The following is a 23,469-nucleotide window of genomic DNA, read 5'->3' as shown; positions in this document are numbered from 1 at the left end:
CTTAACCCGCCACAAAGCAAATTGAAATGATTAATGACGCTACTAGGACAAAAGGAAACACTGACCAATATCTATCTTTACACTCATGCACATCTCTCACACTCTGGAATGGAATGTCTTGGTCTCAGTCTTAATCTTGTTTGTCCACGTTTCAACAACTAATACCTAAATCAGTGTCAATTGTTTAACTGTCGCCAAATCCTTTCTGGTTCCACCAGTGATTGGCCTTGATATTAGCCAAACGTCCGAGAAGCGATACCACGTCACTGGCGAGCACAGGGAGTCATTCCGCTCACAGCCACCCTCGCTCACGGCGCATCGCAGCAGCATTTACTTGGCCTCAACAACAACAAGGTGCTAAAAGTGTGGATGAACCTTCCATGGACAGTGAGCAGCAGAAGCCGCACACAAGTTGGCCAACCTAATGCAAGTGGATGCAGCTTAAAGTTAGTTCTGGCCACGTGAGCACGTCCTGACCGATCCACAATGGCTTCCAACACCAAGTTTCCGTTCAAACTTCCTGCTACGTCTGGCAAGGAAATTGTCAGTCCGTGCAATCTTAACCCGCCACAAAACAAATTCAAATGATTAATGACGCTACTAGGACCAAAGGAAACACTGACCAATATCTATCTTGACACTCATGCACATCTCTCACACTCTGCAATGGAATGTCTTGGTCTCAGTCTTAATCTTGTTTGTCCATAATAATACCTAAATCAGTGTCAATTGTTTAACTGTCACCAAATCTTTTCTGGTTCCACCAGTGATTGGACACTGAAACTCAGGGAACAGAGAATGGGGAGAGAAAGTGGACACAAACGCAAGAGCTTTGTGTACAATCGAAACGGAGCCACGGAAACTTGGCCAGCAGCCTGATGAACGCAGCCAAGTGAGAAGCTGAACTTCAGTCAGAAAGCCTCTCAAGACAACATGTCATGATTCAAGAAGCCATCTGATCACGGGCATCGCGCACGCTGGACAGACAGCATTTCTTACTGGCGTACGAGAGAACGTACTCTTGCTTTTCAACATCTGATCAGGGGAGAGCGCGAACGCAGTCCCCCACTACCAGAAATTATGCAGTCGAGATTCCCACATTTGGGGAATTCGCAGGGGTCAGCACAACCGGAGTGCAATGGTCGCGCCTCGCCCTGGGTGAACCACCTTCTTGATCATGGTGTCTCCCCTGCCAGGTAAGTATGAGTTGTCCATGGCTGACATGACCACGTCTTCCACAGTCATTGCGCGCTGGCTCACGGTGCTCGCCACGTGTTCACAGCCAAAGGCATGTCAGAAAGAAAAGCAATAGTTGATATTTGGTTGAATGAGAAAGAAATCTGTCCCAACCTCATGTCTCCCAAATAACAGATTTGTACGTGAGCAATCCTTTTTCCACAGTTCACTGCTGCATGACCACAACAAAAGGGAATTTGGAAAACCACTCATTTCATCCCATTTACCTCCAAAAGAATCAACAACTAAACCACCAGAGAAAATGTGGCAAAAAGAGCTCCATTTGAAATCTGTGATGTGCGATTCCAGTGGGAAATTCAGAGAAAAGAAGAACATTCTGAATCGTCAAGGGGAAAAACAAAACAAATGACCACTCAACTAATTCATCGAGGAGTAGAAAACGCAACGCTAAAGCACTAGCTGCAATGCATACAGCGGGACGGCACCAAAGAAAAGGCAGCAGACTGCTTGATGCCGGACCAACAGCTGACAGGTCGCAGTGCAACGCCCTCTGCTGTTTACTACGGAGATGTGCTCTAAGTCAGAGGACTGCAGGGGACGTGAAATCATACTCTACTCATTGTGGGAATTGCGCACGGAAAGGCAACCCCGCATGTGCTATTACAGAAGCGCTCCAAACCGCCGATCAAATCTGACCTCAACCCCATCTAGTTGAGCTTGATTTTAGACAACGTAAGGAGGAGTGCACCGTTCCTGGAGATACTGCCATACCGGGTCAATGCGTGGAGTGGACGGAGCAAGCCCCTGTTCCATCTCCCTGGTCCAAAAATCAATTTAATATATGGTCCCCGGGTAGGGGACGTATCAGATATTAAACTGATAAGAACAGATACTACACTTGATCTTAGCCAAAAGGCCGAGAAGCGATACCACGTCACTGGCGAGCACAGGGAGTCATTCCGCTCACAGCCACCCTCGCTCACGGCGCATCGCGGCAGCATTTACTTGGCCTCAACAACAACAAGGTGCTAAAAGTGTGGATGAACCTTCCATGGACAGTGAGCAGCAGAAGCCGCACACAAGTTGGCCAACCTAATGCAAGTGGATGCAGCTTAAAGTTAGTTCTGGCCACGTGAGCACGTCCTGACCGATCCACAATGGCTTCCAACACCAAGTTTCCGTTCAAACTTCCTGCTACGTCTGGCAAGGAAATTGTCAGTCCGTGCAATCTTAACCCGCCACAAAACAAATTCAAATGATTAATGACGCTACTAGGACCAAAGGAAACACTGACCAATATCTATCTTGACACTCATGCACATCTCTCACACTCTGGAATGGAATGTCTTGGTCTCAGTCTTAATCTTGTTTGTCCATGTTTCAACAACTAATACCTAAATCAGTGTCAATTGTTTAACTGTCACCAAATCTTTTCTGGTTCCACCAGTGATTGGACACTGAAACTCAGGGAACAGAGAATGGGGAGAGAAAGTGGACACAAACGCAAGAGCTTTGTGTACAATCGAAACGGAGCCACGGAAACTTGGCCAGCAGCCTGATGAACGCAGCCAAGTGAGAAGCTGAACTTCAGTCAGAAAGCCTCTCAAGACAACATGTCATGATTCAAGAAGCCATCTGATCACGGGCATCGCGCACGCTGGACAGACAGCATTTCTTACTGGCGTACGAGAGAACGTACTCTTGCTTTTCAACATCTGATCAGGGGAGAGCGCGAACGCAGTCCCCCACTACCAGAAATTATGCAGTCGAGATTCCCACATTTGGGGAATTCGCAGGGGTCAGCACAACCGGAGTGCAATGGTCGCGCCTCGCCCTGGGTGAACCACCTTCTTGATCATGGTGTCTCCCCTGCCAGGTAAGTATGAGTTGTCCATGGCTGACATGACCACGTCTTCCACAGTCATTGCGCGCTGGCTCACGGTGCTCGCCACGTGTTCACAGCCAAAGGCATGTCAGAAAGAAAAGCAATAGTTGATATTTGGTTGAATGAGAAAGAAATCTGTCCCAACCTCATGTCTCCCAAATAACAGATTTGTACGTGAGCAATCCTTTTTCCACAGTTCACTGCTGCATGACCACAACAAAAGGGAATTTGGAAAACCACTCATTTCATCCCATTTACCTCCAAAAGAATCAACAACTAAACCACCAGAGAAAATGTGGCAAAAAGAGCTCCATTTGAAATCTGTGATGTGCGATTCCAGTGGGAAATTCAGAGAAAAGAAGAACATTCTGAATCGTCAAGGGGAAAAACAAAACAAATGACCACTCAACTAATTCATCGAGGAGTAGAAAACGCAACGCTAAAGCACTAGCTGCAATGCATACAGCGGGACGGCACCAAAGAAAAGGCAGCAGACTGCTTGATGCCGGACCAACAGCTGACAGGTCGCAGTGCAACGCCCTCTGCTGTTTACTACGGAGATGTGCTCTAAGTCAGAGGACTGCAGGGGACGTGAAATCATACTCTACTCATTGTGGGAATTGCGCACGGAAAGGCAACCCCGCATGTGCTATTACAGAAGCGCTCCAAACCGCCGATCAAATCTGACCTCAACCCCATCTAGTTGAGCTTGATTTTAGACAACGTAAGGAGGAGTGCACCGTTCCTGGAGATACTGCCATACCGGGTCGATGCGTGGAGTGGACGGAGCAAGCCCCTGTTCCATCTCCCTGGTCCAAAAATCAATTTAATATATGGTCCCCGGGTAGGGGACGTATCAGATATTAAACTGATAAGAACAGATACTACACTTGATCTTAGCCAAAAGGCCGAGAAGCGATACCACGTCACTGGCGAGCACAGGGAGTCATTCCGCTCACAGCCACCCTCGCTCACGGCGCATCGCGGCAGCATTTACTTGGCCTCAACAACAACAAGGTGCTAAAAGTGTGGATGAACCTTCCATGGACAGTGAGCAGCAGAAGCCGCACACAAGTTGGCCAACCTAATGCAAGTGGATGCAGCTTAAAGTTAGTTCTGGCCACGTGAGCACGTCCTGACCGATCCACAATGGCTTCCAACACCAAGTTTCCGTTCAAACTTCCTGCTACGTCTGGCAAGGAAATTGTCAGTCCGTGCAATCTTAACCCGCCACAAAACAAATTCAAATGATTAATGACGCTACTAGGACCAAAGGAAACACTGACCAATATCTATCTTGACACTCATGCACATCTCTCACACTCTGGAATGGAATGTCTTGGTCTCAGTCTTAATCTTGTTTGTCCATGTTTCAACAACTAATACCTAAATCAGTGTCAATTGTTTAACTGTCACCAAATCTTTTCTGGTTCCACCAGTGATTGGACACTGAAACTCAGGGAACAGAGAATGGGGAGAGAAAGTGGACACAAACGCAAGAGCTTTGTGTACAATCGAAACGGAGCCACGGAAACTTGGCCAGCAGCCTGATGAACGCAGCCAAGTGAGAAGCTGAACTTCAGTCAGAAAGCCTCTCAAGACAACATGTCATGATTCAAGAAGCCATCTGATCACGGGCATCGCGCACGCTGGACAGACAGCATTTCTTACTGGCGTACGAGAGAACGTACTCTTGCTTTTCAACATCTGATCAGGGGAGAGCGCGAACGCAGTCCCCCACTACCAGAAATTATGCAGTCGAGATTCCCACATTTGGGGAATTCGCAGGGGTCAGCACAACCGGAGTGCAATGGTCGCGCCTCGCCCTGGGTGAACCACCTTCTTGATCATGGTGTCTCCCCTGCCAGGTAAGTATGAGTTGTCCATGGCTGACATGACCACGTCTTCCACAGTCATTGCGCGCTGGCTCACGGTGCTCGCCACGTGTTCACAGCCAAAGGCATGTCAGAAAGAAAAGCAATAGTTGATATTTGGTTGAATGAGAAAGAAATCTGTCCCAACCTCATGTCTCCCAAATAACAGATTTGTACGTGAGCAATCCTTTTTCCACAGTTCACTGCTGCATGACCACAACAAAAGGGAATTTGGAAAACCACTCATTTCATCCCATTTACCTCCAAAAGAATCAACAACTAAACCACCAGAGAAAATGTGGCAAAAAGAGCTCCATTTGAAATCTGTGATGTGCGATTCCAGTGGGAAATTCAGAGAAAAGAAGAACATTCTGAATCGTCAAGGGGAAAAACAAAACAAATGACCACTCAACTAATTCATCGAGGAGTAGAAAACGCAACGCTAAAGCACTAGCTGCAATGCATACAGCGGGACGGCACCAAAGAAAAGGCAGCAGACTGCTTGATGCCGGACCAACAGCTGACAGGTCGCAGTGCAACGCCCTCTGCTGTTTACTACGGAGATGTGCTCTAAGTCAGAGGACTGCAGGGGACGTGAAATCATACTCTACCCATTGTGGGAATTGCGCACGGAAAGGCAACCCCGCATGTGCTATTACAGAAGCGCTCCAAACCGCCGATCAAATCTGACCTCAACCCCATCTAGTTGAGCTTGATTTTAGACAACGTAAGGAGGAGTGCACCGCTCCTGGAGATACTGCCATACCGGGTCAATGCGTGGAGTGGACGGAGCAAGCCCCTATTCCATCTCCCTGGTCCAAAAATCAATTTAATATATGGTCCCCGGGTAGAGGACTTATCAGATATTAAACTGATAAGAACAGATACTACACTTGATCTTAGCCAAAAGGCCGAGAAGCGATACCACGTCACTGGCGAGCACAGGGAGTCATTCCGCTCACAGCCACCCTCGCTCACGGCGCATCGCGGCAGCATTTACTTGGCCTCAACAACAACAAGGTGCTAAAAGTGTGGATGAACCTTCCATGGACAGTGAGCAGCAGAAGCCACACACAAGTTGGCCAACCTAATGCAAGTGGATGCAGCTTAAAGTTAGTTCTGGCCACGTGAGCACGTCCTGACCGATCCACAATGGCTTCCAACACCAAGTTTCCGTTCAAACTTCCTGCTACGTCTGGCAAGGAAATTGTCAGTCCGTGCAATCTTAACCCGCCACAAAACAAATTCAAATGATTAATGACGCTACTAGGACCAAAGGAAACACTGACCAATATCTATCTTGACACTCATGCACATCTCTCACACTCTGGAATGGAATGTCTTGGTCTCAGTCTTAATCTTGTTTGTCCATGTTTCAACAACTAATACCTAAATCAGTGTCAATTGTTTAACTGTCACCAAATCTTTTCTGGTTCCACCAGTGATTGGACACTGAAACTCAGGGAACAGAGAATGGGGAGAGAAAGTGGACACAAACGCAAGAGCTTTGTGTACAATCGAAACGGAGCCACGGAAACTTGGCCAGCAGCCTGATGAACGCAGCCAAGTGAGAAGCTGAACTTCAGTCAGAAAGCCTCTCAAGACAACATGTCATGATTCAAGAAGCCATCTGATCACGGGCATCGCGCACGCTGGACAGACAGCATTTCTTACTGGCGTACGAGAGAACGTACTCTTGCTTTTCAACATCTGATCAGGGGAGAGCGCGAACGCAGTCCCCCACTACCAGAAATTATGCAGTCGAGATTCCCACATTTGGGGAATTCGCAGGGGTCAGCACAACCGGAGTGCAATGGTCGCGCCTCGCCCTGGGTGAACCACCTTCTTGATCATGGTGTCTCCCCTGCCAGGTAAGTATGAGTTGTCCATGGCTGACATGACCACGTCTTCCACAGTCATTGCGCGCTGGCTCACGGTGCTCGCCACGTGTTCACAGCCAAAGGCATGTCAGAAAGAAAAGCAATAGTTGATATTTGGTTGAATGAGAAAGAAATCTGTCCCAACCTCATGTCTCCCAAATAACAGATTTGTACGTGAGCAATCCTTTTTCCACAGTTCACTGCTGCATGACCACAACAAAAGGGAATTTGGAAAACCACTCATTTCATCCCATTTACCTCCAAAAGAATCAACAACTAAACCACCAGAGAAAATGTGGCAAAAAGAGCTCCATTTGAAATCTGTGATGTGCGATTCCAGTGGGAAATTCAGAGAAAAGAAGAACATTCTGAATCGTCAAGGGGAAAAACAAAACAAATGACCACTCAACTAATTCATCGAGGAGTAGAAAACGCAACGCTAAAGCACTAGCTGCAATGCATACAGCGGGACGGCACCAAAGAAAAGGCAGCAGACTGCTTGATGCCGGACCAACAGCTGACAGGTCGCAGTGCAACGCCCTCTGCTGTTTACTACGGAGATGTGCTCTAAGTCAGAGGACTGCAGGGGACGTGAAATCATACTCTACTCATTGTGGGAATTGCGCACGGAAAGGCAACCCCGCATGTGCTATTACAGAAGCGCTCCAAACCGCCGATCAAATCTGACCTCAACCCCATCTAGTTGAGCTTGATTTTAGACAACGTAAGGAGGAGTGCACCGTTCCTGGAGATACTGCCATACCGGGTCAATGCGTGGAGTGGACGGAGCAAGCCCCTGTTCCATCTCCCTGGTCCAAAAATCAATTTAATATATGGTCCCCGGGTAGGGGACGTATCAGATATTAAACTGATAAGAACAGATACTACACTTGATCTTAGCCAAAAGGCCGAGAAGCGATACCACGTCACTGGCGAGCACAGGGAGTCATTCCGCTCACAGCCACCCTCGCTCACGGCGCATCGCGGCAGCATTTACTTGGCCTCAACAACAACAAGGTGCTAAAAGTGTGGATGAACCTTCCATGGACAGTGAGCAGCAGAAGCCGCACACAAGTTGGCCAACCTAATGCAAGTGGATGCAGCTTAAAGTTAGTTCTGGCCACGTGAGCACGTCCTGACCGATCCACAATGGCTTCCAACACCAAGTTTCCGTTCAAACTTCCTGCTACGTCTGGCAAGGAAATTGTCAGTCCGTGCAATCTTAACCCGCCACAAAACAAATTCAAATGATTAATGACGCTACTAGGACCAAAGGAAACACTGACCAATATCTATCTTGACACTCATGCACATCTCTCACACTCTGGAATGGAATGTCTTGGTCTCAGTCTTAATCTTGTTTGTCCATGTTTCAACAACTAATACCTAAATCAGTGTCAATTGTTTAACTGTCACCAAATCTTTTCTGGTTCCACCAGTGATTGGACACTGAAACTCAGGGAACAGAGAATGGGGAGAGAAAGTGGACACAAACGCAAGAGCTTTGTGTACAATCGAAACGGAGCCACGGAAACTTGGCCAGCAGCCTGATGAACGCAGCCAAGTGAGAAGCTGAACTTCAGTCAGAAAGCCTCTCAAGACAACATGTCATGATTCAAGAAGCCATCTGATCACGGGCATCGCGCACGCTGGACAGACAGCATTTCTTACTGGCGTACGAGAGAACGTACTCTTGCTTTTCAACATCTGATCAGGGGAGAGCGCGAACGCAGTCCCCCACTACCAGAAATTATGCAGTCGAGATTCCCACATTTGGGGAATTCGCAGGGGTCAGCACAACCGGAGTGCAATGGTCGCGCCTCGCCCTGGGTGAACCACCTTCTTGATCATGGTGTCTCCCCTGCCAGGTAAGTATGAGTTGTCCATGGCTGACATGACCACGTCTTCCACAGTCATTGCGCGCTGGCTCACGGTGCTCGCCACGTGTTCACAGCCAAAGGCATGTCAGAAAGAAAAGCAATAGTTGATATTTGGTTGAATGAGAAAGAAATCTGTCCCAACCTCATGTCTCCCAAATAACAGATTTGTACGTGAGCAATCCTTTTTCCACAGTTCACTGCTGCATGACCACAACAAAAGGGAATTTGGAAAACCACTCATTTCATCCCATTTACCTCCAAAAGAATCAACAACTAAACCACCAGAGAAAATGTGGCAAAAAGAGCTCCATTTGAAATCTGTGATGTGCGATTCCAGTGGGAAATTCAGAGAAAAGAAGAACATTCTGAATCGTCAAGGGGAAAAACAAAACAAATGACCACTCAACTAATTCATCGAGGAGTAGAAAACGCAACGCTAAAGCACTAGCTGCAATGCATACAGCGGGACGGCACCAAAGAAAAGGCAGCAGACTGCTTGATGCCGGACCAACAGCTGACAGGTCGCAGTGCAACGCCCTCTGCTGTTTACTACGGAGATGTGCTCTAAGTCAGAGGACTGCAGGGGACGTGAAATCATACTCTACTCATTGTGGGAATTGCGCACGGAAAGGCAACCCCGCATGTGCTATTACAGAAGCGCTCCAAACCGCCGATCAAATCTGACCTCAACCCCATCTAGTTGAGCTTGATTTTAGACAACGTAAGGAGGAGTGCACCGTTCCTGGAGATACTGCCATACCGGGTCGATGCGTGGAGTGGACGGAGCAAGCCCCTGTTCCATCTCCCTGGTCCAAAAATCAATTTAATATATGGTCCCCGGGTAGGGGACGTATCAGATATTAAACTGATAAGAACAGATACTACACTTGATCTTAGCCAAAAGGCCGAGAAGCGATACCACGTCACTGGCGAGCACAGGGAGTCATTCCGCTCACAGCCACCCTCGCTCACGGCGCATCGCGGCAGCATTTACTTGGCCTCAACAACAACAAGATGCTAAAAGTGTGGATGAACCTTCCATGGACAGTGAGCAGCAGAAGCCGCACACAAGTTGGCCAACCTAATGCCAGTGGATGCAGCTTAAAGTTAGTTCTGGCCACGTGAGCACGTCCTGACCGATCCACAATGGCTTCCAACACCAAGTTTCCGTTCAAACTTCCTGCTACGTCTGGCAAGGAAATTGTCAGTCCGTGCAATCTTAACCCGCCACAAAACAAATTCAAATGATTAATGACGCTACTAGGACCAAAGGAAACACTGACCAATATCTATCTTGACACTCATGCACATCTCTCACACTCTGGAATGGAATGTCTTGGTCTCAGTCTTAATCTTGTTTGTCCATGTTTCAACAACTAATACCTAAATCAGTGTCAATTGTTTAACTGTCACCAAATCTTTTCTGGTTCCACCAGTGATTGGACACTGAAACTCAGGGAACAGAGAATGGGAAGAGAAAGTGGACACAAACGCAAGAGCTTTGTGTACAATCGAAACGGAGCCACGGAAACTTGGCCAGCAGCCTGATGAACGCAGCCAAGTGAGAAGCTGAACTTCAGTCAGAAAGCCTCTCAAGACAACATGTCATGATTCAAGAAGCCATCTGATCACGGGCATCGCGCACGCTGGACAGACAGCATTTCTTACTGGCGTACGAGAGAACGTACTCTTGCTTTTCAACATCTGATCAGGGGAGAGCGCGAACGCAGTCCCCCACTACCAGAAATTATGCAGTCGAGATTCCCACATTTGGGGAATTCGCAGGGGTCAGCACAACCGGAGTGCAATGGTCGCGCCTCGCCCTGGGTGAACCACCTTCTTGATCATGGTGTCTCCCCTGCCAGGTAAGTATGAGTTGTCCATGGCTGACATGACCACGTCTTCCACAGTCATTGCGCGCTGGCTCACGGTGCTCGCCACGTGTTCACAGCCAAAGGCATGTCAGAAAGAAAAGCAATAGTTGATATTTGGTTGAATGAGAAAGAAATCTGTCCCAACCTCATGTCTCCCAAATAACAGATTTGTACGTGAGCAATCCTTTTTCCACAGTTCACTGCTGCATGACCACAACAAAAGGGAATTTGGAAAACCACTCATTTCATCCCATTTACCTCCAAAAGAATCAACAACTAAACCACCAGAGAAAATGTGGCAAAAAGAGCTCCATTTGAAATCTGTGATGTGCGATTCCAGTGGGAAATTCAGAGAAAAGAAGAACATTCTGAATCGTCAAGGGGAAAAACAAAACAAATGACCACTCAACTAATTCATCGAGGAGTAGAAAACGCAACGCTAAAGCACTAGCTGCAATGCATACAGCGGGACGGCACCAAAGAAAAGGCAGCAGACTGCTTGATGCCGGACCAACAGCTGACAGGTCGCAGTGCAACGCCCTCTGCTGTTTACTACGGAGATGTGCTCTAAGTCAGAGGACTGCAGGGGACGTGAAATCATACTCTACCCATTGTGGGAATTGCGCACGGAAAGGCAACCCCGCATGTGCTATTACAGAAGCGCTCCAAACCGCCGATCAAATCTGACCTCAACCCCATCTAGTTGAGCTTGATTTTAGACAACGTAAGGAGGAGTGCACCGTTCCTGGAGATACTGCCATACCGGGTCAATGCGTGGAGTGGACGGAGCAAGCCCCTGTTCCATCTCCCTGGTCCAAAAATCAATTTAATATATGGTCCCCGGGTAGGGGACGTATCAGATATTAAACTGATAAGAACAGATACTACACTTGATCTTAGCCAAAAGGCCGAGAAGCGATACCACGTCACTGGCGAGCACAGGGAGTCATTCCGCTCACAGCCACCCTCGCTCACGGCGCATCGCGGCAGCATTTACTTGGCCTCAACAACAACAAGGTGCTAAAAGTGTGGATGAACCTTCCATGGACAGTGAGCAGCAGAAGCCGCACACAAGTTGGCCAACCTAATGCAAGTGGATGCAGCTTAAAGTTAGTTCTGGCCACGTGAGCACGTCCTGACCGATCCACAATGGCTTCCAACACCAAGTTTCCGTTCAAACTTCCTGCTACGTCTGGCAAGGAAATTGTCAGTCCGTGCAATCTTAACCCGCCACAAAACAAATTCAAATGATTAATGACGCTACTAGGACCAAAGGAAACACTGACCAATATCTATCTTGACACTCATGCACATCTCTCACACTCTGGAATGGAATGTCTTGGTCTCAGTCTTAATCTTGTTTGTCCATGTTTCAACAACTAATACCTAAATCAGTGTCAATTGTTTAACTGTCACCAAATCTTTTCTGGTTCCACCAGTGATTGGACACTGAAACTCAGGGAACAGAGAATGGGGAGAGAAAGTGGACACAAACGCAAGAGCTTTGTGTACAATCGAAACGGAGCCACGGAAACTTGGCCAGCAGCCTGATGAACGCAGCCAAGTGAGAAGCTGAACTTCAGTCAGAAAGCCTCTCAAGACAACATGTCATGATTCAAGAAGCCATCTGATCACGGGCATCGCGCACGCTGGACAGACAGCATTTCTGACTGGCGTACGAGAGAACGTACTCTTGCTTTTCAACATCTGATCAGGGGAGAGCGCGAACGCAGTCCCCCACTACCAGAAATTATGCAGTCGAGATTCCCACATTTGGGGAATTCGCAGGGGTCAGCACAACCGGAGTGCAATGGTCGCGCCTCGCCCTGGGTGAACCACCTTCTTGATCATGGTGTCTCCCCTGCCAGGTAAGTATGAGTTGTCCATGGCTGACATGACCACGTCTTCCACAGTCATTGCGCGCTGGCTCACGGTGCTCGCCACGTGTTCACAGCCAAAGGCATGTCAGAAAGAAAAGCAATAGTTGATATTTGGTTGAATGAGAAAGAAATCTGTCCCAACCTCATGTCTCCCAAATAACAGATTTGTACGTGAGCAATCCTTTTTCCACAGTTCACTGCTGCATGACCACAACAAAAGGGAATTTGGAAAACCACTCATTTCATCCCATTTACCTCCAAAAGAATCAACAACTAAACCACCAGAGAAAATGTGGCAAAAAGAGCTCCATTTGAAATCTGTGATGTGCGATTCCAGTGGGAAATTCAGAGAAAAGAAGAACATTCTGAATCGTCAAGGGGAAAAACAAAACAAATGACCACTCAACTAATTCATCGAGGAGTAGAAAACGCAACGCTAAAGCACTAGCTGCAATGCATACAGCGGGACGGCACCAAAGAAAAGGCAGCAGACTGCTTGATGCCGGACCAACAGCTGACAGGTCGCAGTGCAACGCCCTCTGCTGTTTACTACGGAGATGTGCTCTAAGTCAGAGGATTGCAGGGGACGTGAAATCATACTCTACCCATTGTGGGAATTGCGCACGGAAAGGCAACCCCGCATGTGCTATTACAGAAGCGCTCCAAACCGCCGATCAAATCTGACCTCAACCCCATCTAGTTGAGCTTGATTTTAGACAACGTAAGGAGGAGTGCACCGTTCCTGGAGATACTGCCATACCGGGTCAATGCGTGGAGTGGACGGAGCAAGCCCCTATTCCATCTCCCTGGTCCAAAAATCAATTTAATATATGGTCCCCGGGTAGAGGACTTATCAGATATTAAACTGATAAGAACAGATACTACACTTGATCTTAGCCAAAAGGCCGAGAAGCGATACCACGTCACTGGCGAGCACAGGGAGTCATTCCGCTCACAGCCACCCTCGCTCACGGCGCATCGCGGCAGCATTTACTTGGCCTCAACAACAACAAGGTGCTAAAAGTGTGGATGAACCTTCCATGGACAGTGAGCAGCAGAAGCCGCACACAAGTTGGCCAACCTAATGCAAGTGGATGCAGCTTAAAGTTAGTTCTGGCCACGTGAGCACGTCCTGACCGATCCACAATGGCTTCCAACACCAAGTTTCCGTTCAAACTTCCTGCTACGTCTGGCAAGGAAATTGTCAGTCCGTGCAATCTTAACCCGCCACAAAACAAATTCAAATGATTAATGACGCTACTAGGACCAAAGGAAACACTGACCAATATCTATCTTGACACTCATGCACATCTCTCACACTCTGGAATGGAATGTCTTGGTCTCAGTCTTAATCTTGTTTGTCCATGTTTCAACAACTAATACCTAAATCAGTGTCAATTGTTTAACTGTCACCAAATCTTTTCTGGTTCCACCAGTGATTGGACACTGAAACTCAGGGAACAGAGAATGGGGAGAGAAAGTGGACACAAACGCAAGAGCTTTGTGTACAATCGAAACGGAGCCACGGAAACTTGGCCAGCAGCCTGATGAACGCAGCCAAGTGAGAAGCTGAACTTCAGTCAGAAAGCCTCTCAAGACAACATGTCATGATTCAAGAAGCCATCTGATCACGGGCATCGCGCACGCTGGACAGACAGCATTTCTGACTGGCGTACGAGAGAACGTACTCTTGCTTTTCAACATCTGATCAGGGGAGAGCGCGAACGCAGTCCCCCACTACCAGAAATTATGCAGTCGAGATTCCCACATTTGGGGAATTCGCAGGGGTCAGCACAACCGGAGTGCAATGGTCGCGCCTCGCCCTGGGTGAACAACCTTCTTGATCATGGTGTCTCCCCTGCCAGGTAAGTATGAGCTGTCCATGGCTGACATGACCACGTCTTCCACAGTCATTGCGCGCTGGCTCACGGTGCTCGCCACGTGTTCACAGCCAAAGGCATGTCAGAAAGAAAAGCAATAGTTGATATTTGGTTGAATGAGAAAGAAATCTGTCCCAACCTCATGTCTCCCAAATAACAGATTTGTACGTGAGCAATCCTTTTTCCACAGTTCACTGCTGCATGACCACAACAAAAGGGAATTTGGAAAACCACTCATTTCATCCCATTTACCTCCAAAAGAATCAACAACTAAACCACCAGAGAAAATGTGGCAAAAAGAGCTCCATTTGAAATCTGTGATGTGCGATTCCAGTGGGAAATTCAGAGAAAAGAAGAACATTCTGAATCGTCAAGGGGAAAAACAAAACAAATGACCACTCAACTAATTCATCGAGGAGTAGAAAACGCAACGCTAAAGCACTAGCTGCAATGCATACAGCGGGACGGCACCAAAGAAAAGGCAGCAGACTGCTTGATGCCGGACCAACAGCTGACAGGTCGCAGTGCAACGCCCTCTGCTGTTTACTACGGAGATGTGCTCTAAGTCAGAGGACTGCAGGGGACGTGAAATCATACTCTACCCATTGTGGGAATTGCGCACGGAAAGGCAACCCCGCATGTGCTATTACAGAAGCGCTCCAAACCGCCGATCAAATCTGACCTCAACCCCATCTAGTTGAGCTTGATTTTAGACAACGTAAGGAGGAGTGCACCGTTCCTGGAGATACTGCCATACCGGGTCAATGCGTGGAGTGGACGGAGCAAGCCCCTATTCCATCTCCCTGGTCCAAAAATCAATTTAATATATGGTCCCCGGGTAGGGGACGTATCAGATATTAAACTGATAAGACCAGATACTACACTTGATCTTAGCCAAAAGGCCGAGAAGCGATACCACGTCACTGGCGAGCACAGGGAGTCATTCCGCTCACAGCCACCCTCGCTCACGGCGCATCGCGGCAGCATTTACTTGGCCTCAACAACAACAAGGTGCTAAAAGTGTGGATGAACCTTCCATGGACAGTGAGCAGCAGAAGCCGCACACAAGTTGGCCAACCTAATGCAAGTGGATGCAGCTTAAAGTTAGTTCTGGCCACGTGAGCACGTCCTGACCGATCCACAATGGCTTCCAACACCAAGTTTCCGTTCAAACTTCCTGCTACGTCTGGCAAGGAAATTGTCAGTCCGTGCAATCTTAACCCGCCACAAAACAAATTCAAATGATTAATGACGCTACTAGGACCAAAGGAAACACTGACCAATATCTATCTTGACACTCATGCACATCTCTCACACTCTGGAATGGAATGTCTTGGTCTCAGTCTTAATCTTGTTTGTCCATGTTTCAACAACTAATACCTAAATCAGTGTCAATTGTTTAACTGTCACCAAATCTTTTCTGGTTCCACCAGTGATTGGACACTGAAACTCAGGGAACAGAGAATGGGGAGAGAAAGTGGACACAAACGCAAGAGCTTTGTGTACAATCGAAACGGAGCCACGGAAACTTGGCCAGCAGCCTGATGAACGCAGCCAAGTGAGAAGCTGAACTTCAGTCAGAAAGCCTCTCAAGACAACATGTCATGATTCAAGAAGCCATCTGATCACGGGCATCGCGCACGCTGGACAGACAGCATTTCTGACTGGCGTACGAGAGAACGTACTCTTGCTTTTCAACATCTGATCAGGGGAGAGCGCGAACGCAGTCCCCCACTACCAGAAATTATGCAGTCGAGATTCCCACATTTGGGGAATTCGCAGGGGTCAGCACAACCGGAGTGCAATGGTCGCGCCTCGCCCTGGGTGAACCACCTTCTTGATCATGGTGTCTCCCCTGCCAGGTAAGTATGAGTTGTCCATGGCTGACATGACCACGTCTTCCACAGTCATTGCGCGCTGGCTCACGGTGCTCGCCACGTGTTCACAGCCAAAGGCATGTCAGAAAGAAAAGCAATAGTTGATATTTGGTTGAATGAGAAAGAAATCTGTCCCAACCTCATGTCTCCCAAATAACAGATTTGTACGTGAGCAATCCTTTTTCCACAGTTCACTGCTGCATGACCACAACAAAAGGGAATTTGGAAAACCACTCATTTCATCCCATTTACCTCCAAAAGAATCAACAACTAAACCACCAGAGAAAATGTGGCAAAAAGAGCTCCATTTGAAATCTGTGATGTGCGATTCCAGTGGGAAATTCAGAGAAAAGAAGAACATTCTGAATCGTCAAGGGGAAAAACAAAACAAATGACCACTCAACTAATTCATCGAGGAGTAGAAAACGCAACGCTAAAGCACTAGCTGCAATGCATACAGCGGGACGGCACCAAAGAAAAGGCAGCAGACTGCTTGATGCCGGACCAACAGCTGACAGGTCGCAGTGCAACGCCCTCTGCTGTTTACTACGGAGATGTGCTCTAAGTCAGAGGACTGCAGGGGACGTGAAATCATACTCTACCCATTGTGGGAATTGCGCACGGAAAGGCAACCCCGCATGTGCTATTACAGAAGCGCTCCAAACCGCCGATCAAATCTGACCTCAACCCCATCTAGTTGAGCTTGATTTTAGACAACGTAAGGAGGAGTGCACCGTTCCTGGAGATACTGCCATACCGGGTCAATGCGTGGAGTGGACGGAGCAAGCCCCTATTCCATCTCCCTGGTCCAAAAATCAATTTAATATATGGTCCCCGGGTAGGGGACGTATCAGATATTAAACTGATAAGAACAGATACTACACTTGATCTTAGCCAAAAGGCCGAGAAGCGATACCACGTCACTGGCGAGCACAGGGAGTCATTCCGCTCACAGCCACCCTCGCTCACGGCGCATCGCGGCAGCATTTACTTGGCCTCAACAACAACAAGGTGCTAAAAGTGTGGATGAACCTTCCATGGACAGTGAGCAGCAGAAGCCGCACACAAGTTGGCCAACCTAATGCAAGTGGATGCAGCTTAAAGTTAGTTCTGGCCACGTGAGCACGTCCTGACCGATCCACAATGGCTTCCAACACCAAGTTTCCGTTCAAACTTCCTGCTACGTCTGGCAAGGAAATTGTCAGTCCGTGCAATCTTAACCCGCCACAAAACAAATTCAAATGATTAATGACGCTACTAGGACCAAAGGAAACACTGACCAATATCTATCTTGACACTCATGCACATCTCTCACACTCTGGAATGGAATGTCTTGGTCTCAGTCTTAATCTTGTTTGTCCATGTTTCAACAACTAATACCTAAATCAGTGTCAATTGTTTAACTGTCACCAAATCTTTTCTGGTTCCACCAGTGATTGGACACTGAAACTCAGGGAACAGAGAATGGGGAGAGAAAGTGGACACAAACGCAAGAGCTTTGTGTACAATCGAAACGGAGCCACGGAAACTTGGCCAGCAGCCTGATGAACGCAGCCAAGTGAGAAGCTGAACTTCAGTCAGAAAGCCTCTCAAGACAACATGTCATGATTCAAGAAGCCATCTGATCACGGGCATCGCGCACGCTGGACAGACAGCATTTCTTACTGGCGTACAAGAGAACGTACTCTTGCTTTTCAACATCTGATCAGGGGAGAGCGCGAACGCAGTCCCCCACTACCAGAAATTATGCAGTCGAGATTCCCACATTTGGGGAATTCGCAGGGGTCAGCACAACCGGAGTGCAATGGTCGCGCCTCGCCCTGGGTGAACCACCTTCTTGATCATGGTGTCTCCCCTGCCAGGTAAGTATGAGTTGTCCATGGCTGACATGACCACGTCTTCCACAGTCATTGCGCGCTGGCTCACGGTGCTCGCCACGTGTTCACAGCCAAAGGCATGTCAGAAAGAAAAGCAATAGTTGATATTTGGTTGAATGAGAAAGAAATCTGTCCCAACCTCATGTCTCCCAAATAACAGATTTGTACGTGAGCAATCCTTTTTCCACAGTTCACTGCTGCATGACCACAACAAAAGGGAATTTGGAAAACCACTCATTTCATCCCATTTACCTCCAAAAGAATCAACAACTAAACCACCAGAGAAAATGTGGCAAAAAGAGCTCCATTTGAAATCTGTGATGTGCGATTCCAGTGGGAAATTCAGAGAAAAGAAGAACATTCTGAATCGTCAAGGGGAAAAACAAAACAAATGACCACTCAACTAATTCATCGAGGAGTAGAAAACGCAACGCTAAAGCACTAGCTGCAATGCATACAGCGGGACGGCACCAAAGAAAAGGCAGCAGACTGCTTGATGCCGGACCAACAGCTGACAGGTCGCAGTGCAACGCCCTCTGCTGTTTACTACGGAGATGTGCTCTAAGTCAGAGGACTGCAGGGGACGTGAAATCATACTCTACCCATTGTGGGAATTGCGCACGGAAAGGCAACCCCGCATGTGCTATTACAGAAGCGCTCCAAACCGCCGATCAAATCTGACCTCAACCCCATCTAGTTGAGCTTGATTTTAGACAACGTAAGGAGGAGTGCACCGTTCCTGGAGATACTGCCATACCGGGTCGATGCGTGGAGTGGACGGAGCAAGCCCCTATTCCATCTCCCTGGTCCAAAAATCAATTTAATATATGGTCCCCGGGTAGGGGACGTATCAGATATTAAACTGATAAGAACAGATACTACACTTGATCTTAGCCAAAAGGCCGAGAAGCGATACCACGTCACTGGCGAGCACAGGGAGTCATTCCGCTCACAGCCACCCTCGCTCACGGCGCATCGCGGCAGCATTTACTTGGCCTCAACAACAACAAGGTGCTAAAAGTGTGGATGAACCTTCCATGGACAGTGAGCAGCAGAAGCCGCACACAAGTTGGCCAACCTAATGCAAGTGGATGCAGCTTAAAGTTAGTTCTGGCCACGTGAGCACGTCCTGACCGATCCACAATGGCTTCCAACACCAAGTTTCCGTTCAAACTTCCTGCTACGTCTGGCAAGGAAATTGTCAGTCCGTGCAATCTTAACCCGCCACAAAACAAATTCAAATGATTAATGACGCTACTAGGACCAAAGGAAACACTGACCAATATCTATCTTGACACTCATGCACATCTCTCACACTCTGGAATGGAATGTCTTGGTCTCAGTCTTAATCTTGTTTGTCCATGTTTCAACAACTAATACCTAAATCAGTGTCAATTGTTTAACTGTCACCAAATCTTTTCTGGTTCCACCAGTGATTGGACACTGAAACTCAGGGAACAGAGAATGGGGAGAGAAAGTGGACACAAACGCAAGAGCTTTGTGTACAATCGAAACGGAGCCACGGAAACTTGGCCAGCAGCCTGATGAACGCAGCCAAGTGAGAAGCTGAACTTCAGTCAGAAAGCCTCTCAAGACAACATGTCATGATTCAAGAAGCCATCTGATCACGGGCATCGCGCACGCTGGACAGACAGCATTTCTGACTGGCGTACGAGAGAACGTACTCTTGCTTTTCAACATCTGATCAGGGGAGAGCGCGAACGCAGTCCCCCACTACCAGAAATTATGCAGTCGAGATTCCCACATTTGGGGAATTCGCAGGGGTCAGCACAACCGGAGTGCAATGGTCGCGCCTCGCCCTGGGTGAACCACCTTCTTGATCATGGTGTCTCCCCTGCCAGGTAAGTATGAGTTGTCCATGGCTGACATGACCACGTCTTCCACAGTCATTGCGCGCTGGCTCACGGTGCTCGCCACGTGTTCACAGCCAAAGGCATGTCAGAAAGAAAAGCAATAGTTGATATTTGGTTGAATGAGAAAGAAATCTGTCCCAACCTCATGTCTCCCAAATAACAGATTTGTACGTGAGCAATCCTTTTTCCACAGTTCACTGCTGCATGACCACAACAAAAGGGAATTTGGAAAACCACTCATTTCATCCCATTTACCTCCAAAAGAATCAACAACTAAACCACCAGAGAAAATGTGGCAAAAAGAGCTCCATTTGAAATCTGTGATGTGCGATTCCAGTGGGAAATTCAGAGAAAAGAAGAACATTCTGAATCGTCAAGGGGAAAAACAAAACAAATGACCACTCAACTAATTCATCGAGGAGTAGAAAACGCAACGCTAAAGCACTAGCTGCAATGCATACAGCGGGACGGCACCAAAGAAAAGGCAGCAGACTGCTTGATGCCGGACCAACAGCTGACAGGTCGCAGTGCAACGCCCTCTGCTGTTTACTACGGAGATGTGCTCTAAGTCAGAGGACTGCAGGGGACGTGAAATCATACTCTACCCATTGTGGGAATTGCGCACGGAAAGGCAACCCCGCATGTGCTATTACAGAAGCGCTCCAAACCGCCGATCAAATCTGACCTCAACCCCATCTAGTTGAGCTTGATTTTAGACAACGTAAGGAGGAGTGCACCGTTCCTGGAGATACTGCCATACCGGGTCGATGCGTGGAGTGGACGGAGCAAGCCCCTATTCCATCTCCCTGGTCCAAAAATCAATTTAATATATGGTCCCCGGGTAGGGGACGTATCAGATATTAAACTGATAAGAACAGATACTACACTTGATCTTAGCCAAAAGGCCGAGAAGCGATACCACGTCACTGGCGAGCACAGGGAGTCATTCCGCTCACAGCCACCCTCGCTCACGGCGCATCGCGGCAGCATTTACTTGGCCTCAACAACAACAAGGTGCTAAAAGTGTGGATGAACCTTCCATGGACAGTGAGCAGCAGAAGCCGCACACAAGTTGGCCAACCTAATGCAAGTGGATGCAGCTTAAAGTTAGTTCTGGCCACGTGAGCACGTCCTGACCGATCCACAATGGCTTCCAACACCAAGTTTCCGTTCAAACTTCCTGCTACGTCTGGCAAGGAAATTGTCAGTCCGTGCAATCTTAACCCGCCACAAAACAAATTCAAATGATTAATGACGCTACTAGGACCAAAGGAAACACTGACCAATATCTATCTTGACACTCATGCACATCTCTCACACTCTGGAATGGAATGTCTTGGTCTCAGTCTTAATCTTGTTTGTCCATGTTTCAACAACTAATACCTAAATCAGTGTCAATTGTTTAACTGTCACCAAATCTTTTCTGGTTCCACCAGTGATTGGACACTGAAACTCAGGGAACAGAGAATGGGGAGAGAAAGTGGACACAAACGCAAGAGCTTTGTGTACAATCGAAACGGAGCCACGGAAACTTGGCCAGCAGCCTGATGAACGCAGCCAAGTGAGAAGCTGAACTTCAGTCAGAAAGCCTCTCAAGACAACATGTCATGATTCAAGAAGCCATCTGATCACGGGCATCGCGCACGCTGGACAGACAGCATTTCTGACTGGCGTACGAGAGAACGTACTCTTGCTTTTCAACATCTGATCAGGGGAGAGCGCGAACGCAGTCCCCCACTACCAGAAATTATGCAGTCGAGATTCCCACATTTGGGGAATTCGCAGGGGTCAGCACAACCGGAGTGCAATGGTCGCGCCTCGCCCTGGGTGAACCACCTTCTTGATCATGGTGTCTCCCCTGCCAGGTAAGTATGAGTTGTCCATGGCTGACATGACCACGTCTTCCACAGTCATTGCGCGCTGGCTCACGGTGCTCGCCACGTGTTCACAGCCAAAGGCATGTCAGAAAGAAAAGCAATAGTTGATATTTGGTTGAATGAGAAAGAAATCTGTCCCAACCTCATGTCTCCCAAATAACAGATTTGTACGTGAGCAATCCTTTTTCCACAGTTCACTGCTGCATGACCACAACAAAAGGGAATTTGGAAAACCACTCATTTCATCCCATTTACCTCCAAAAGAATCAACAACTAAACCACCAGAGAAAATGTGGCAAAAAGAGCTCCATTTGAAATCTGTGATGTGCGATTCCAGTGGGAAATTCAGAGAAAAGAAGAACATTCTGAATCGTCAAGGGGAAAAACAAAACAAATGACCACTCAACTAATTCATCGAGGAGTAGAAAACGCAACGCTAAAGCACTAGCTGCAATGCATACAGCGGGACGGCACCAAAGAAAAGGCAGCAGACTGCTTGATGCCGGACCAACAGCTGACAGGTCGCAGTGCAACGCCCTCTGCTGTTTACTACGGAGATGTGCTCTAAGTCAGAGGACTGCAGGGGACGTGAAATCATACTCTACCCATTGTGGGAATTGCGCACGGAAAGGCAACCCCGCATGTGCTATTACAGAAGCGCTCCAAACCGCCGATCAAATCTGACCTCAACCCCATCTAGTTGAGCTTGATTTTAGACAAAGTAAGGAGGAGTGCACCGTTCCTGGAGATACTGCCATACCGGGTCAATGCGTGGAGTGGACAGAGCAAGCCCCTATTCCATCTCCCTGGTCCAAAAATCAATTTAATATATGGTCCCCGGGTAGGGGACGTATCAGATATTAAACTGATAAGAACAGATACTACACTTGATCTTAGCCAAAAGGCCGAGAAGCGATACCACGTCACTGGCGAGCACAGGGAGTCATTCCGCTCACAGCCACCCTCGCTCACGGCGCATCGCGGCAGCATTTACTTGGCCTCAACAACAACAAGGTGCTAAAAGTGTGGATGAACCTTCCATGGACAGTGAGCAGCAGAAGCCGCACACAAGTTGGCCAACCTAATGCAAGTGGATGCAGCTTAAAGTTAGTTCTGGCCACGTGAGCACGTCCTGACCGATCCACAATGGCTTCCAACACCAAGTTTCCGTTCAAACTTCCTGCTACGTCTGGCAAGGAAATTGTCAGTCCGTGCAATCTTAACCCGCCACAAAACAAATTCAAATGATTAATGACGCTACTAGGACCAAAGGAAACACTGACCAATATCTATCTTGACACTCATGCACATCTCTCACACTCTGGAATGGAATGTCTTGGTCTCAGTCTTAATCTTGTTTGTCCATGTTTCAACAACTAATACCTAAATCAGTGTCAATTGTTTAACTGTCACCAAATCTTTTCTGGTTCCACCAGTGATTGGACACTGAAACTCAGGGAACAGAGAATGGGGAGAGAAAGTGGACACAAACGCAAGAGCTTTGTGTACAATCGAAACGGAGCCACGGAAACTTGGCCAGCAGCCTGATGAACGCAGCCAAGTGAGAAGCTGAACTTCAGTCAGAAAGCCTCTCAAGACAACATGTCATGATTC

General features: G+C 47.9%; 24 non-coding genes across 24 annotated transcripts; all 24 read right to left on the bottom strand.

Annotated features, from left to right (window-relative positions):
• Positions 1–1,040: 1,040 nt before the first annotated feature.
• On the bottom strand, positions 1,041–1,204 carry LOC142881752 (U1 spliceosomal RNA). Its single transcript, XR_012925674.1, has one exon. It is a non-coding gene; the product is annotated as a U1 spliceosomal RNA (small nuclear RNA).
• A 730-nt stretch (positions 1,205–1,934) lies between these two features.
• LOC142881706 (U2 spliceosomal RNA) lies at positions 1,935–2,125 on the bottom strand. Its single transcript, XR_012925635.1, has one exon. It is a non-coding gene; the product is annotated as a U2 spliceosomal RNA (small nuclear RNA).
• A 792-nt stretch (positions 2,126–2,917) lies between these two features.
• LOC142881751 (U1 spliceosomal RNA) lies at positions 2,918–3,081 on the bottom strand. The gene has a single exon (XR_012925673.1). It is a non-coding gene; the product is annotated as a U1 spliceosomal RNA (small nuclear RNA).
• A 730-nt stretch (positions 3,082–3,811) lies between these two features.
• LOC142881700 (U2 spliceosomal RNA) lies at positions 3,812–4,002 on the bottom strand. Its single transcript, XR_012925629.1, has one exon. It is a non-coding gene; the product is annotated as a U2 spliceosomal RNA (small nuclear RNA).
• A 792-nt stretch (positions 4,003–4,794) lies between these two features.
• On the bottom strand, positions 4,795–4,958 carry LOC142881750 (U1 spliceosomal RNA). Its single transcript, XR_012925672.1, has one exon. It is a non-coding gene; the product is annotated as a U1 spliceosomal RNA (small nuclear RNA).
• Positions 4,959–5,688: 730 nt separating this feature from the next.
• LOC142881714 (U2 spliceosomal RNA) lies at positions 5,689–5,879 on the bottom strand. The gene has a single exon (XR_012925643.1). It is a non-coding gene; the product is annotated as a U2 spliceosomal RNA (small nuclear RNA).
• A 792-nt stretch (positions 5,880–6,671) lies between these two features.
• LOC142881749 (U1 spliceosomal RNA) lies at positions 6,672–6,835 on the bottom strand. The gene has a single exon (XR_012925671.1). It is a non-coding gene; the product is annotated as a U1 spliceosomal RNA (small nuclear RNA).
• A 730-nt stretch (positions 6,836–7,565) lies between these two features.
• On the bottom strand, positions 7,566–7,756 carry LOC142881705 (U2 spliceosomal RNA). Its single transcript, XR_012925634.1, has one exon. It is a non-coding gene; the product is annotated as a U2 spliceosomal RNA (small nuclear RNA).
• Positions 7,757–8,548: 792 nt separating this feature from the next.
• LOC142881747 (U1 spliceosomal RNA) lies at positions 8,549–8,712 on the bottom strand. The gene has a single exon (XR_012925669.1). It is a non-coding gene; the product is annotated as a U1 spliceosomal RNA (small nuclear RNA).
• A 730-nt stretch (positions 8,713–9,442) lies between these two features.
• Positions 9,443–9,633, bottom strand: LOC142881699 (U2 spliceosomal RNA). The gene has a single exon (XR_012925628.1). It is a non-coding gene; the product is annotated as a U2 spliceosomal RNA (small nuclear RNA).
• A 792-nt stretch (positions 9,634–10,425) lies between these two features.
• LOC142881746 (U1 spliceosomal RNA) lies at positions 10,426–10,589 on the bottom strand. Its single transcript, XR_012925668.1, has one exon. It is a non-coding gene; the product is annotated as a U1 spliceosomal RNA (small nuclear RNA).
• A 730-nt stretch (positions 10,590–11,319) lies between these two features.
• Positions 11,320–11,510, bottom strand: LOC142881704 (U2 spliceosomal RNA). Its single transcript, XR_012925633.1, has one exon. It is a non-coding gene; the product is annotated as a U2 spliceosomal RNA (small nuclear RNA).
• Positions 11,511–12,302: 792 nt separating this feature from the next.
• Positions 12,303–12,466, bottom strand: LOC142881745 (U1 spliceosomal RNA). The gene has a single exon (XR_012925667.1). It is a non-coding gene; the product is annotated as a U1 spliceosomal RNA (small nuclear RNA).
• Positions 12,467–13,196: 730 nt separating this feature from the next.
• On the bottom strand, positions 13,197–13,387 carry LOC142881713 (U2 spliceosomal RNA). The gene has a single exon (XR_012925642.1). It is a non-coding gene; the product is annotated as a U2 spliceosomal RNA (small nuclear RNA).
• A 792-nt stretch (positions 13,388–14,179) lies between these two features.
• On the bottom strand, positions 14,180–14,343 carry LOC142881763 (U1 spliceosomal RNA). The gene has a single exon (XR_012925684.1). It is a non-coding gene; the product is annotated as a U1 spliceosomal RNA (small nuclear RNA).
• A 730-nt stretch (positions 14,344–15,073) lies between these two features.
• LOC142881718 (U2 spliceosomal RNA) lies at positions 15,074–15,264 on the bottom strand. The gene has a single exon (XR_012925647.1). It is a non-coding gene; the product is annotated as a U2 spliceosomal RNA (small nuclear RNA).
• A 792-nt stretch (positions 15,265–16,056) lies between these two features.
• On the bottom strand, positions 16,057–16,220 carry LOC142881744 (U1 spliceosomal RNA). Its single transcript, XR_012925666.1, has one exon. It is a non-coding gene; the product is annotated as a U1 spliceosomal RNA (small nuclear RNA).
• A 730-nt stretch (positions 16,221–16,950) lies between these two features.
• Positions 16,951–17,141, bottom strand: LOC142881703 (U2 spliceosomal RNA). Its single transcript, XR_012925632.1, has one exon. It is a non-coding gene; the product is annotated as a U2 spliceosomal RNA (small nuclear RNA).
• A 792-nt stretch (positions 17,142–17,933) lies between these two features.
• On the bottom strand, positions 17,934–18,097 carry LOC142881743 (U1 spliceosomal RNA). The gene has a single exon (XR_012925665.1). It is a non-coding gene; the product is annotated as a U1 spliceosomal RNA (small nuclear RNA).
• Positions 18,098–18,827: 730 nt separating this feature from the next.
• LOC142881697 (U2 spliceosomal RNA) lies at positions 18,828–19,018 on the bottom strand. Its single transcript, XR_012925626.1, has one exon. It is a non-coding gene; the product is annotated as a U2 spliceosomal RNA (small nuclear RNA).
• A 792-nt stretch (positions 19,019–19,810) lies between these two features.
• Positions 19,811–19,974, bottom strand: LOC142881742 (U1 spliceosomal RNA). The gene has a single exon (XR_012925664.1). It is a non-coding gene; the product is annotated as a U1 spliceosomal RNA (small nuclear RNA).
• Positions 19,975–20,704: 730 nt separating this feature from the next.
• On the bottom strand, positions 20,705–20,895 carry LOC142881695 (U2 spliceosomal RNA). The gene has a single exon (XR_012925625.1). It is a non-coding gene; the product is annotated as a U2 spliceosomal RNA (small nuclear RNA).
• A 792-nt stretch (positions 20,896–21,687) lies between these two features.
• On the bottom strand, positions 21,688–21,851 carry LOC142881741 (U1 spliceosomal RNA). Its single transcript, XR_012925663.1, has one exon. It is a non-coding gene; the product is annotated as a U1 spliceosomal RNA (small nuclear RNA).
• A 730-nt stretch (positions 21,852–22,581) lies between these two features.
• On the bottom strand, positions 22,582–22,772 carry LOC142881712 (U2 spliceosomal RNA). The gene has a single exon (XR_012925641.1). It is a non-coding gene; the product is annotated as a U2 spliceosomal RNA (small nuclear RNA).
• Between the last annotated feature and the right edge of the window lie 697 nt (positions 22,773–23,469).

The sequence above is a fragment of the Nelusetta ayraudi genome, unplaced genomic scaffold (genome assembly GCF_046127955.1).
Source record: "Nelusetta ayraudi isolate G7.1 ecotype Tasmania unplaced genomic scaffold, CSIRO-AGI_Nayr_v1 ptg000216l, whole genome shotgun sequence".
NCBI classification, from domain to species: Eukaryota; Metazoa; Chordata; class Actinopteri; order Tetraodontiformes; family Monacanthidae; genus Nelusetta; species Nelusetta ayraudi.
Note: the sequence above shows the minus strand (reverse complement) of the source record. Positions and strands in the feature narration are given on the sequence as shown.